This window comes from Microcebus murinus, chromosome 16, assembly GCF_040939455.1.
Source record: "Microcebus murinus isolate Inina chromosome 16, M.murinus_Inina_mat1.0, whole genome shotgun sequence".
Classification (NCBI taxonomy): domain Eukaryota; kingdom Metazoa; phylum Chordata; class Mammalia; order Primates; family Cheirogaleidae; genus Microcebus; species Microcebus murinus.
Genome location: NC_134119.1, coordinates 11,994,027 through 12,007,517, shown reverse-complemented (window position 1 = coordinate 12,007,517; position 13,491 = coordinate 11,994,027).

Sequence of the window (13,491 nt, the reverse complement as noted above, 5' to 3'; positions counted from 1 at the left end):
TCTCCACGCGCTGTAATTGAGCCTTCTTCAAGATCAGTTGTTAAGATGGAAAAAAGCAAAGTCCAGAACATTATACGTTATCCTGGCTATAACAAAAAAAACCAAAAAGAGGTGGGCAGGGGCTGTGTGTATAGTGGTGTTGAATCATGAGACAGGGCAAGGACCCTGGTGCCTGGAATCCCAGTTCTGGCCCTCCCTAGCTGTGCCACGAACATCCAACTACTCAACCTTTCTGTGCTTCAGTCTCCTCTACTGAAAAATTGGGCTTGTTGGGAAAATTAAATTATCTACACAAGGGGTGCTCATCCGTGCCCAGGACATAAGAAATGATCAACAAGGAATAAATGTTATTATCACTCTGCACAAACACTCCAGAGGAAGGCATAAGAAAGTGGGTAACTTTCTGGCTACTGAGAGGCCTGGGAGATGGGACAAGGGGTAACCAACTTCCCCGTGTAGTTGAGTGTTTTTTGAGTGTTAATCTGTTTGTTTTTTTTTTTTTTTTTTTTTTTTACTTTGTGCATGTATCCTAGGTTTAAAAAATGTTATTTAAAATAAGGAAGCAGGGAAAAATCAAAATGAGAAGGAGAGGGGAATGATTTTCAGGCGATTTTCCAGATGAATTTTCTAAGCTAACAGCAGCCTGGGGCCTGTGGTTCAAGGCCACAGCTGGAAATGCAGAACCTCAGCCCCTGGGCCAGAATCTGTATTAACAAGACGTCCAAGTGAGTCGTCCAAGCGAGTCGCAGGCAAGTGCAAGTTTGAGAGGCGCTGGCTTAAGGGCTGCAGCCCTAGAGGCCACCAAAGGCTGGAAGACACGTTTTCCAGTGTCTCAGACTCAGGACTCAGCCTGGCGTGTCCCGGCCCGAGGGACCTTCTGTTACTCGTGGGGTCAAGGGGGACCGTGCCTGAAAGAGATGGGCAAGAGAAAGGAATGAGACCAAGCAAAGGGTTGTCAAGGTCTACTTTACTTGGATTCTTTGTAGGTTTTATAAGCATACAGAAACAAGGAAGTAGAAACAGAAAAATAGAGTGGGGTGACGATGAGTCTTGGGTTTGGGCTAATCAGCCCCAATCAGCGTCTTATCGGTATCGAAGCTGTTTGTGACTGATTACTCAATCCCAACCTGGCAGGTGGTCGGGAACAATTGCAGTCAGCACTCCCTGGAACATTCCGTGGTCAGCACGTCATGGAATGCATTCTTCTCGGAGCTATAGCTGGAATTTTCCAGGGCGAAGCCTGTGCGTAGGACAAGTCATAGGGGAGTTGAGGGTCTTTGAGGGTCCTTGCCTCTAACATCTCCCCCTCTCTTTATTAATATGAGGGAGATTTATATAGGTTGGTGGAGAGCCTGTCTTAGGCTACGCGATGGGCTTCCGCGACCAGCACCCCAAATATAAGATCTGTCGATTAATGTGAAGGTGAGGCCTCTGTCTTAGGCTATGTAGGTGGCATCCAGCTCCGGCACTTCTGATTATGAAGTGTGCTCCCGGGCATGGACCTACAATATTCCCGTCATGGAGTCACCTCACCGTCGGCGGGGTGTGCATCTGGTACATGGCATCGCGATAATCCCGTCATGGGCGTCTCCACACCCTTTGGAACCAACTGCGTTCCATGTCTGAGGCAAGGTTTGAGAAATTTAGACCCTCAGTGGGTGTATTGGGAGACTCTTTACGGAGGTCTTCTCTGGAGCCTCTTTGTTCTAGCCGTTGGTAAAACACAGAGACCGATTTTTGTGTGGCTGCGTCTACCTGTGACTTGACAAAATCAATTAGTTTTTTGAATGCCCAAGGCCCAAAGGTGAGGAGCAACAGAAAACCTACAAGCGGCCCTAAGACACTGGGAAGCAATGTGGATAGCCAGGGGGATGTGGAAAACCAATTTTGATACCATGCTTCACTCTTTTCTCTCCATTTTTTTCTATTTTCTAGGTTTTGTCTAACCCTTTTAATGCTATCTTCTACCAGACCTGTTTTATCTGCGTAAAAGCAACATTCTTCTTTAAGTGCTGCGCACAAACTTCCCTCTTGGAGGAACACTAAGTCTAGGCCTCTTCTATTTTGCAACACTACCTCAGAAAGCGAAGCAAGGGATTCTTTGAGATATTTTAGGCCCTGCTGTAGCTCTCGGAGATCGTTATCAATGGCAGCAGAGAGCTGCAGGTATTGCTGGTTGGAGGTGACTAGAGAGGCCATGCCTGTTCCAGCCCCTGTGGCACCAAGGCCTAGAACAACTGCGAGTGTTATGGCCGTGATGGGCTCTCTCTTTTCTCGAAGCATTGTGGTGCCGCGCTCCCAGAATTTGAGCAATTCGTCAGCAGGACGTATAGTGAGTCTGGGAAAGAGCATGACTAACACACAATATTCTCTATGCTCAAGAAATGTTGCAGTGACTACATACGGGGTAAGGCCGGAAGAACAAGCAAAATAGGAGGTGTTAGATGCCTGAATATACTGAAAGGTGGAGTCGACAGTAATTGACTGATTGCATATTTTCTCTAAGGGTGCAGGGGGAAGCATTCTCGGGCTAAGAAGGCAAAGGCCTAGGCCTGTGACTTGGCTGAGTGTCAGGCCATCATGGGTCTCTAGGCCCCATCTGAGTTTGCTGGTGTCGTTAGTAAATAATGGTTTACCAAATGTAGCGACACCTTCATAGAAGGGAGGCCGGGAGGAGTAGCATACCCAACACTCTTGATATTCTGAATTGTTGGCCTCTCGGATGGTCCTGACAGAGGCGTTGACTAGGGTGAGAATTAGTTCTGCAGAGGAGGGGGGCCCCTTGGGCAGGGTAGGTTGGTATAGGGAGGTGCTAAACGGAAAAGGGGACACAGCTGGGGAGGAGAGTAGGCCCCTGGAGGGACCGTGAGGTCGAGGTGGGTGTAGGTCGTGGTTAGGACCTATTGCGACCGTAGGACCTCTGGGGAGGCTTTTAATTAATTTGATTTTAAATGTGAGACCAATGTCTCTTTTAGCCATGTAAAGTCTAAGTCCCCATTCAAATCCCCTGGACTGATCCCAGGAAGCCTTTTTTCCAGCTTCGGTGAATGAAATTAACAGGGGGTTGCACCACTGGTTGTTACACTGAGGATCAGTGGGTGGTTGTGGGGCGTAAGGGGACGAAAGAGCTTGACGGTGATATAATCCCAGGAAGAGGAGGGATTCCAGTAGGCATCACCGGTGGTCTCACAGCCCCAGGAAGCACAAAAGAAGTCAGGGGCGTAACCACATTGGTAGTTGTTGGCGCGAGGTCGATGGGCCCCCGGGCAAACATAAAAGTCTATATATCTCGTCGCAGAGCAGCCGGCTCCCGAGGAGCAAAAGCCTGGGGAGGAGTCAGTCGTTGGAGGAGCTGGCTGAGGGGCGTAAAGTGCGGGAAGGCCCCACGCAGGGTCTTTAGCCCCAAGAGCTAATACGCACAGGTTGACTTCTAATGGATCCCATGGTATAACGGCGGAGAGACGTGAGGAGGAATTAACAACATCTCCTGCCTCATTGATTACCTGCCATGTATAGTCGTAGATCTGATGGATGTTGGTTGCGATGGTGCTCTTGATCACGACCAGAACCAGGCACAGGAGGGGCAGCATTTTTTTTTCGGGGAGTCATTGTATTTCTGGAAGAGAACAGAATCAAGAATTCTTCTCAGGGGATTCCCTGGGTGGATTATATAACTTAATCGTTCTCTCTGGTAGCCATTTGGCATTTCCTGCCTGGGTATCATAGATACAGGCATGTCCTTTTCCCCATATGAGGATGGGGTCAGGCCCCAACCATTTGCCGGTAAGCGGATCTTTCCATAAGGCCTGTGCATAAGTATCTTTGGTGGATGGGTACCAAAGGCGGTTGGCGGCTGTTTTACCGGCGGTGTCAAAGGTGAGAAAATTTAAAATGAACAGGGCATGATTAAGCAGGGTTTTGGAATTACCTGTCAAAGGGTATAACATTCCTCCTCCTGATTGTAGTTTGGAGAGCGTATTTTTTAATGTCTGATGAGCTCTTTCTACAATACCTTGGCCCTGAGGGTTGTATGGAATGCCTGTAATATGCTTAATGCCTAGCTGAGCACAAAAACTTTTGAAATTGGAGCTGACATATCCCGGGCCATTGTCAGTCTTGATAACTTTAGGCTGAGGGAGGGAGGTGAGACAGGCTATAACATGACTAATAACGTGGCGGGTGGCTTAGCCTGTTTGTAGGGAAGCAAAGATAAATCCACTGCAAGTGTCTACAGAGACATGTACATATTTAAGCTTTCCGAAAGAAGGGTAGTGAGTGACATCCATTTGCCAGAGCTCTCCAGGGATTAGGCCGCGAGGGTTGACTCCTAGGTGTGGTTCAGGGAGAAGGGTAAAACAGGCCTTGCATTGGCGGACGATCTCTCTGGCTTGTTCTCTAGTAATGGAAAATTTAAGTCTGAGGGTATGGGCATTGAGATGGTGTAAATTATGAGCTTGGCGTGCAGCACAAACAGGATTAACAGTGATAGTGTGGACTGCGCCTGCAACGCGGGTTGCCTGATCAACAAGATTATTTCCAGCGACTAGAGGCCCAGGAAGGCCAGTGTGGGTGCAAATATGGCCTATGAAAAAGGGTGCAGAACGGGAGTGAATGAGTCCTTGTAGTTGCTGGAACATTTGAGTGGTATTGTTGGAGGGCCAAATATGAGGCACAGTTTCTAAGGTGGCGACAGCATGAGCAACATAAGAACTATCAGTATACAAGTTAAATGGTGACTGATCTACGTGTTTGAAGGCTGCAACTAAGGCCGCTAACTCAACGAGTTGAGCGGAGGAAAATTCGGTGGGACCTGGCCATTAATGCTATAGGCCGCGGTGCCTGAGGAGGATCCGTCGGTAAAGACTAAGACAGCTCCTGGAATGGGGGAGACTCTTGTTTTTTGGGGAAATATTACAGGTGTCCGATAGAGGAACTGAATTAATTTATCAGGGGGGTAATGATTATCTAGTTTGCCCTGGAAAGACGTAGAGTTAACCGCCCAATCATCATCATTTTGTATTAGCCACTGAATTTGAGAAGCATTGTAAGGGAGTATTATGATATCCGGATCCTTTCCAAAGAGTTTAAGGGAGTTTTCTCGTCCCAAGCGAATAATCTTAGCTACTAAATAAGGGTAGGTGGGAAGGACTTTAGGAGGGGAAGCTGACAGGTGAACCTAAAAAAGGGGCTTGCCCTGCCAGAAGAGTCCCGTGGGCGAAAAGGGGGTAGGGAGGACAATGAAGTACAAGGGGGAGTCGGGGGAGAAGTAGCCAATGGCCTGGGCATTTATAGCCTGCTCGACCAAACTAAGCGCTTGCTGCCCTTCTTTAGTTAGGGAGCGTGGAGAGGTTGGATCGGCATCTCCCTGCAGGATGTCAAATAGGGGTTTTAACTGTCCTGTGGTGAGTTTTAAATATGGGCAAAGCCAATTAATGTCGCCTAGAAGGCGCTGAAAATCATTAAGGCATTGAAGGGAGTCTTTTCTGATTTGCACCTTTTGGGAGAGGACCTTATTGGGGAACAATTCAAAGCCTAGGAACAGGTGAGGGGGGCAGACCTGAATCTTTTCAGGGGACAGGCGGAGGCCTCGAGCTTGTAAGGCCAAGACAACCTGCATGGTAACTTGAAGCAAGGTTGCCTCTTCGGCCCCAGCGAGAAGAATGTCATCTATATAATGAATCATATATAGCTGAGGATGTTGAATTCTAAAAGAATCAATTGTCTGAGCTACATATTTTTGGCAAAGGGTAGGGCTGTTGGCCATGCCTTGAGGCAATACTTGCCATTGAAAGCGCGGAGAGGGTCCTATACAGTTTACTACTGGGAGACTGAATGCGAAGCCTTTGCAGTCATCTGGGTGCAATGGTATGGAGAAAAAGCAATCTTTTAGGTCAATGACTATCTTACAGTAGCCTTTGGGGATAGCTACAGGCGAAGGCAAACCAGGCTGGAGTGCCCCCATGGGAACCATTGTTTGGTTAACAGCTCGTAAGTCTTGTAGCAGCCGCCACTTGCCAGTCTTTTTTTGAATGACGAAAATGGGGGTGTTCCAAGGTGAAGTAGAGGGCTCTATGTGTCCGGCAGCTAATTGTTCCTGCACCAACGCTGTAGCTGCGGCTAGCTTGTTAGACAGGAGGGGCCACTGATTGATCTAGACAGGTGAGTCACTTTTCCAAGTGATTTTATCTGCCTGAAGTGCAGGGGGATCAATTACCCTTACGAAAAATGGTCTTTGAACCCTAGTCCTGATCTGTCTGACTTAGGGAGGGTGGTCAAGGGTGCTCTTAGTCCCTGACCCTTTTTGCCTAAACCCTGTCCTGGGAGGAATCCCTGTTTAAGCATTTGGCTGGCTACAACTTCATTGGGGCTGCACATAATGACATTCATTTGTACAAGGATATCACGCCCCCATAAGTTAGCAGGTAGGCTCGGGACTACAAAGGGTTGAGTAGTACCTCTGTTTCCCTCAGAGTCTTTTCATGTCAAAATTTTTGAGCTCTGGAGAGTGTCTCTAGACTGTCCTATACCTTGTAAGTGTGTAAGGGAGGGCTGCAGTGGCCATGAATCGGGCCAGGCGTCTTGGGCAATAACCGTGGAATCGGCGCCTGAATCAAGAAGGCCTTCAAAAAGTTTACCATCTAATTTTAGCCGCAGGGTGGGCCGTTCTTTGGTGATAGCTTGGACCCAATAGAGATCAGAAGAGCCAGGGCAAGAAGCACCTCGGTTAGAGGCGATGGCTGGGAAGGATGTATTAAGGGGCAAGGGTAATGCCTGAGCTAAGCGCTGTCCCTTAGAGACATACACAGGGCCTGTAAGCACACTGGCTAAGATGTTGATTTCCCCGGTGAAGTCACTATCTACTATGGAGGGGTGGACTATGAGCCCTGCAAGAGTGGAGGAGGCTCGGCCCAGAATAAAAAAGAACATACTAGCCGGGGGGGGGGGGGGGGAAGGGGTGGGCAGGAGCCAGTGGGCAAAATCTGAACACCATCCTCAGGTCTTAATATTGTGTCGGAGGAGGCACACAAGTCCACTCCTGCGCTCCCTGTGGTTGCTCGGAGGAGTCTAAAGTCTGAGGGCTCTCTTGTCGGCTGTTCCCCGAGGCCGACTGAAATTGAATAGGACAGGGGGCCCGGGACTGGCCCCTCAGGCCGTTTCCCGAAAGGGGGGGCAAGGGGTTTCCAAAGACATCAGTCTTGGAGCGGCATTGATTGGCCCAATGCTTTCCCCTCTTACAGCGAGGACAGAGGGAGGAGGGCTGGGCTGGCCTGCCTGGCGGCTCACTGAGGTTAGGGGTAGCAGAGGAGACGGCTGGGGGGCACTGCCTCGCAAAGTGCCCTGGTTGACCGCATTTAAAGCAGTCCCTCTGTGCCGCGGTCCCTTGGATGGCAGCCCCAACCGCAAGCTGTACGGCCTGCGATACCTTATGGGCGAAGGGGTCAACATCATTACACATTCTAATCATGTCATTAAGGTCTTTATTTTTGAGTTTACCCCTGAGGATGGCCCTGCAAGTGCTGTTGGCATTTTCATAGGCCAATTGTTTAATAAGCCTATTATTCTCATCTTCGTGTCCGAGGGTTCGTTCAGCAGACTCTAAAAGCCTCCCCACAAATTCACTAAAACCCTCTTGAGCTCCCTGGGTGATTTTTGTCAGGGGAGTAAGAACAGATCCCGTAGAGGGAAGTGTTCGCCAGGCGCCAAAGGCGACTGCGGCAGTCTGGGACAAAAGTCCAATTGGGAGTCTCCTTTGGCGCTGTTCAGTAGCAAATCTCCCCTCTCCGCTAAGCTTTTCAAGGGTCCAAGATGCAGAATTGGGGTTTTTTAAATTATTAGCAGCCGTGGTCTGACAGCGGTCGAGAAAGTCGGCCTTCCAAGAGAGGAACTGCCCGCGAGAAAGGACCGCCTGTACTAGTTTGACCCATTCTCCGGGGAGCAGGTAGCCGCCCCCCGAGGCTGCCTCTAGGAGGGAATAGGTAAAGGGTGCATTGGGCCCATACGCCCTAACAGCAGAATTCAGTTCTTTTAAGGTTTTGAACTTTAGTCTGCGAAATTCAGTGGGCTCTGCAGTGGGCCCCGAGACTGTCTCCTCCGGGGGGTCATCACTTTCACTTTCCCTTTCTCTCCCTTCCTTATCCTCATTATCTGAATCTTGGGGCGGGGACTGGCTCGAAGGAGGGGCGGCAAGGTCTCCTCGCCTATTAGACCGGGTAACTACCGGGAATGCTAGGGCTTTATGGGAGGACTTTGAGGATTTTTTATTTAAGGTGGCTTATGATTGGGCGGTCTCCTGACGTGGGTGGCTAATGAAAACAGAATCTTTAAGCGTATCTTGGAGGGAGGACAAGTCTTTGGAAAGCTGGGCAAACTCTTTTTGAAGTTGTAAGACATCCTTTAATTGCGTAACCCTTTGACTTAAGTCTTTTTTGACACACAAAAGTAAGGGCATTGTAAGGGGAGGCATTAACGAAGGTGCGCAAATCTGGGGCGCGTAAGGAGGCGGCCATTCGGGATCGTGATATCGGGCCGCTTCCTCTCCAAGGGTTGCCTCTTCTACGGGGTCGAGGGACTCTCGGAGGGGTTGTTTCTTAAATACCAGGTAATTGAATGCATGAGGGGCTGTACCCTCAGGTAAGGGAGGATAGAGGGTCTTGGTGTCTGGCCTACTGATCGGGGGCTCGTCCCTAGATGTCTGGAGCTCAGCCGAGGGGTCCTGAGGGGGCATATTGATACAAACCGAGGGGCAAGGGGAAGGGCATGTTGGTCCCTCAGGGTTATTAGGGGAAGCCGACCCTCCGGTCGCCTCTAAAGACGTTCTCGAAGTGGACCTCGACACGGGTCGGAGGCAGAATTCTGCTACTGAGAGCAGCTGCTTTTTATTGGGGTCTGAATCTGCTCCCTCAACAATATCTCTGATTAGTCCCCAGTACGAGAAAACGGATACAGGGACGGCATCTGGGCCCTGATTCAGAAGTAAATTGTTTAGATCTCTGCCTACCTTTTGCCACTTGCATGGGTGAATCTCAGGTCCACCAACAATGAACCAAGGACAAGCACGATCAATGAACACAAAAAACTTTACTAGGTCCTTTTTCTTAACTCTAATTCCTCTCTCTCTGAGTGAGGCCTTGAGATCCTTGATAAAAACGGCCTCTTTAGACAAAGAATGGCCCATCTCGATGGGATGACAATGTAAAAATCTACTCACCAGACCGTCGATTCTGTGAGCGGCAGAAAGGAGGTCTCTTCAGGGATTCTCCGGAGAACTGTCTGTAAACCGCGTGCATCCGACAAAAGTCCGTACCTCGTGCCCCACGTTGGGCGCCACTTGTCCCGGCCCGCGGGACCTTCTGTTACTCGTGGGGTCAAGGGGGACCGTGCCTGAAAGAGATGGGCGAGAGAAAGGAACGAGACCAAGCAAAGGGTTGTCAAGGCCTGCTTTACTTGGATTCTTTGTAGGTTTTATAAGCATACAGAAACAAGGAGGTAGAAACAGAAAAATAGAGTGGGGTGACGATGAGTCTTGGGTTTGGGCTAATCAGCCCCAATCAGCGTCTTATCGGTATCGAAGCTGTTTGTGACTGATTACTCAACCCCAACCTGGCAGGTGGTCGGGAACAATTGCAGTCAGCACTCCCTGGAGCATTCCGTGGTCAGCATGTCATGGAATGCATTCTTCTCGGAGCTATAGCTGGAATTTTCCAGGGCGAAGCCCGTGCGTAGGACGAGTCATAGGGGAGTTGAGGGTCTTTGAGGGTCCTTGCCTCTAACACTGGCGAAGGATGGATGGAGCGAGTTGCCCTGCCCCTGAGGTGGGGGCAGGGAGGTGCGCTAACAGCAAGAATTAAGAACCCCGCTCGCTCGCTCTTTCTCTGCAAGAGGTTGTAGCATGCACATGAGATCTGAGGCGTGTGGCTTTTAGCAGCTCCCCACTTAAGGTTTAAAATAACTTTCTGGTTGAATTTTTTAAAAAGGAAAGTAAGGAAGAAAGAAAAGGGAACCTCCCACTACAGCCCACACAGCCCCAACAAGAAGGGCAGGGCCTCTGCTCCCCAGCCCAGCTCCGAGCCCACCTCATCTGTCTTTGGAGACAGCCACAGGGGAATCGCTCAAGGAGAAATCAAGTGGGAGGCTCTTAGAGTGGAAGGGCCTCCGGGACGATCCCCTTCAAGCCTCTCATTTAACAGGTGGGGAAATCAAGGCCCCGAGAGAAGGGGCCGTATGTCCATGGCCATTCCACATGTTAGGGGCAGAAGCAGCCCAGGAATCACAGAGGCAGGAGAGACCTCGAAACCACCGCTCCAGGGGATGCCTGTGAGAGAAGCAGATTCCGTCCCCACCGGCCACAGAGCAGGCACCTGAGCCACGCTGAGCTGATGAGAATTCATTCTAGAACTTTCTTTGGTTCAGGGAGCCTGCCGTCTTTGCATCTGCCCACAGGCGCAGAGCCTGCCACCTTTTAAAAACAAGTGTGGCAAAATACACATGACCTACAATTTACCATCTTAACCATTTTTAAGTGTGTCGCTCAGTAGTATTAAGTACACTCACACCGTTGTGCAGTGAGCTTGCCACTTCTGATAGAGACACAAGGGTAGGAAGTATTCCGGTTTCCTCTTAGCTCTCACCTAAAATAACAGCGAGCAAAATGACAAATGACAACAGACCCTGGGGCTCGGGGTCAGAGAGACAAGAGGGAGCAGTGGGGACGATGGCAAACTGGAGAGCTCAAACCCCTTCTAGGAGACAGTCACTAGCCACGACCGGCTCCAGCCCACTCTTATCTGCAGGAATGCTAGATCACCTATACATGAAAACCCTGATGTTTTTAAACTTCTCTTTTCAAAATTCAAAATTCAAAACATTTTGCAAAGGTGAAGAGAAAAAGTCTCCCTCCTGGTCTGGTTCCCCACCCTCATGGGTCACCACAATTCTTGATTTCTTGTGAACTCTTTATAATTATACAAACAAATGGTAACATAAACACACCTTCTTTTGGTTTTGTCCTTTCACATAAAAGAGAGCACAATAAACACATTGTTTTACACCTTGCCTTTTTATTTAATCATATATCCTAGAGAGCTTTCCTTATCAGTGCATTGACAGTGTGGGGATGGAAGGAGAACCAGAGTTTATTGAACAGTGATTTGCTTGGCACTCTGTTTTCTGATTTTTTTTTCCTAGTTAATTTTTTTCTCTTTTAAAAATAACACTGTGTATCAGTCAGCTTTGGATACGTAACAAACCCTCATTTATTTCTGGCTCATGCGTCTGTGGATTTTCTGGAGAGATGCTGTTGGTCTCACGATCTCTGCTGGGCCTCTGGGCAGTGGGTCCAGTTCAGATCTGCCCTATGGGTCTCTCATTTTCGGGGACTCATGGGCTACCCAGGGCGCGTTCTCAGCACGATGACATTCAGGGGGCACAAGGGCACTAGCCCAACTCCACCAGTGCATTGCAAGCCTTTGGCTATGACACGTTCACTAATCTCTCACTGGCCAAAGCAAGTTCATGGCCAAGGCCAAAGACAAGAGATGGAGAAGTACATTCCTTCCAGGGAAGAGGAAGAAGAGAGGGTAAATGTTTGCTCCGTGACGATCTAATCCACCGCAAAGAGTAAAACATGAATGCAGTACTGTTAAAAATTTAAACAAGACAGTATAAAAGCATAACAAGAGAGGAAAATACTTTACCATCCTCCCCATCCCACCCTCTTCCTCCCACCCCAGAAGTAACCCCTTTGTTCATTTGGGACAAGTTCTGCAAGCTTCTCCCAGGCTTTCGCACGCGTGCACACTCACACACACACACACACACTCACACACTCTCACACTCACACACACACACACACTCACACACACACTCTCACACACACACTCTCACACACACACTCACACACTCACACACACACACTCACACACACTCACACACACTCACACACACTCACACACACACTCACACACACTCTCACACACACTCACACACACTCACACACACACTCACACACACTCACACACTCACACTCACACACACACACTCACACACACACTCACACACACTCACACACACACTCTCACACACACTCACACACACTCTCACACACACACTCACACACACACTCTCACACACACACTCTCACACACACTCACACACACTCACACACACTCACACACACACTCACACACACTCACACACACACTCACACACACACTCTCACACACACTCACACACACACACTCACACACACTCACACTCTCACACTCACACACACACTCTCACACACACTCTCACACACACACTCTCACACACACTCACACTCTCACACACACTCACACACACTCACACACACTCTCACACACACACTCTCACACACACACACTCTCACACACACTCACACACACACTCACACACACACTCTCACACACACTCTCACACACACTCACACACACTCTCACACACACTCACACACACTCACACACTCTCACACTCACACACACACTCACACACACACTCACACACACACTCTCACACACACTCACACACACACTCACACACACTCTCACACTCACACACACTCACACACACACACTCACACACACACACTCTCACACTCACACACACTCACACACACACACTCTCACACACACACACTCACACACACACTCACACACACTCTCACACTCACACACTCACACACACACTCACACACACACACACTCACACACACACACACACTCACACACACACACACACTCTCACAGAGTTTTATTTTATACCACGAGATCGTTCTACATGCATTTTCACCTGACAAATATCAAATACAAGTATTTAGTCATTTGACTATTTATGTATGGACTCTACGACTAGCCTTTTGGGGTCTCCATTTTATAAATGAGGAATCTGGGGTTAAGATGATGCTTCCTCCAGACCACCCACTTCTTAACTCTCTGAACCAGAATTCGAACACAGGACTTTCAAAAATTTCTTTCAATGCCATCAAACTCGTTGTTGTCAGCCTCCTACATTTGTCCTATGGGATAACAGAGGAGAATTGTGCGTTTGTGCGTGTGTGTGTGCACGTGTGTGTGTGCGCGCGTGTGTAGGGGGTGGGTGGGGACATGTGTGTGTTATGGGGGCTGGGGGGTGGTGTTAGGGGCTTTGGGAGACACGATGTAGTGGAGGAACGACCCTCACCCTCACGTCTCTTACAATTAAACCAAAGAGGCCGGGAGCCTGTCTTGAGGCGGTCTATTAACATGGCAGGATGCGCGGGTTGGGCCCCGGCAGGAAGCTTTCTCATTGGTCCGTGTAAAAGCTGGCCGCAGCCGGGGAGCTCAGCCGGCATCCGGGGTCCCTGCTTGGGCTCTCGGGAGGACTCAGGCCTCAGCCACATTCCAGAAAATGGGCGAGACTTAGAGAAAGGAGAAAGAACATATTCTCATCACAAATGACACATGCGTCAGCATCATCGGGTAGGACGTGCATGGGGGC